The sequence below is a fragment of the Etheostoma cragini genome, chromosome 17 (genome assembly GCF_013103735.1).
Source record: "Etheostoma cragini isolate CJK2018 chromosome 17, CSU_Ecrag_1.0, whole genome shotgun sequence".
NCBI lineage: Eukaryota > Metazoa > Chordata > Actinopteri > Perciformes > Percidae > Etheostoma > Etheostoma cragini.
In genome coordinates, this window is record NC_048423.1 from 2,843,881 (window position 1) to 2,845,244 (window position 1,364).

Sequence of the window (1,364 nt, forward strand, 5' to 3'; positions counted from 1 at the left end):
TGAGCAAAAAAGTGGACAGACAGCATTGTAAGGGAGGGGGTAAAAGAGGTCATACTAATTTTCTTTGTTAGAGATTAATTAGGTAAGTAATAACTTAAATAATTATTAAGTATTGACTTGATTGTAATCTTCACATGTTGATGGTATTTTTTTTTTTATTTTTTTTTGCTATGGCATCGCTACATCAATATTCCAAGATAATAAAGTGCCTTTGTATTGAGAGAAATGGAAAAGCGATATAATGTAGGTTGAGAAAGGATGGAGGGTGAAAAGAATAGGAAAAAGGAAAAAAAGGTTAAAAGAAGGTGAAAGAGAAAAAAAAGTAGAGGAAAGAGACACATGAGAAAGAAAGTCTCCTGTTTCCTCAGGCTGATCCAGCTGAGCCTAAAACCACACTGCCACGTGGACATCCCAACCTTCCCCTAAGTGTGTGTGCATGAGACCTGCATTTATAGTGTGTCAAAGTGCAGTGTATGTGTGTGTGTGTGTGTGTGTGTGTGTGTGTGTGTGTGTGTGTGTGTTAACAATGTGGGGGCCATTTCTAGTTTTTGAGTTTAATGAGTGTTTTTGTGTGTTTTACATTCAACTGTGTTTATACATGTGTAAAGTGTAACATCATGGGAGTGTGGGAGAGTGTGTGTGTGTGTGTGTGTGTGTGTGTGTGTGTGTGTGTGTGTGTGTGTGTGTGTGTGTTAGCGAGCAAGCTAGAAATTCCCTTAAAAGTGTTGTGTGGCAGGTGTGCAGTGATTGTGCGTCTGTGTGCAAAACATTATGTGGTTTGTAACTTAATATGTGATAAGACAAAGTTGTGTTTGTGTTTTCATTATTATTTTCTGGCTAGTCCACACAGTATTCAGGGATGGGAGAAAAACTTGAGCAGGTTATTTAACATTTCTTAAAACCAATCACAATCTGCATGGGAGGTGCTAAGGGCTAATCTGAAATCTCAGATTGGACAGATAGTCTTGCTAGCTGTCTGGATTTACCCTGCAGAGATCTGAGGACCAGGTAACCCTAGTCCTCAGAAATCTGTCTCAGTGCTTCTCATCTGTCTCCCATTTTATCATTCTTCTCTCTGTATGGAAATATGGCATCTAATCTAGCATGAAGAGGGGAATTAATGCAGATTAATTTTTCTCTGTCTCTGAATCAATCTTACTGATGTAGAAATACAACCTTTCTGTAACATAGGCTTGATCAGTGTTTCATTTTTTATATTTCATATTATAGCACAAAAACATGTTCTTCCTAAATTGCCCAAAGTTATGAATGTGTGTTGCATAAGGATCAATCAATCAATCAAACTTTATTTCTAGAGCACATTTAAAAACAACCAGGTTGACCAAAGTGCTGTACATAGACAT

At 37.5% G+C, this 1,364-nt stretch overlaps 1 long non-coding RNA gene across 1 annotated transcript in view; it reads left to right on the forward strand.

Moving 5' to 3' along the window:
- Nucleotides 1–1,364, forward strand: part of LOC117960793 — a 27,227-nt gene that overhangs the window by 19,553 nt on the left and 6,310 nt on the right. The gene's annotated exons all lie outside the window — the stretch shown is intronic.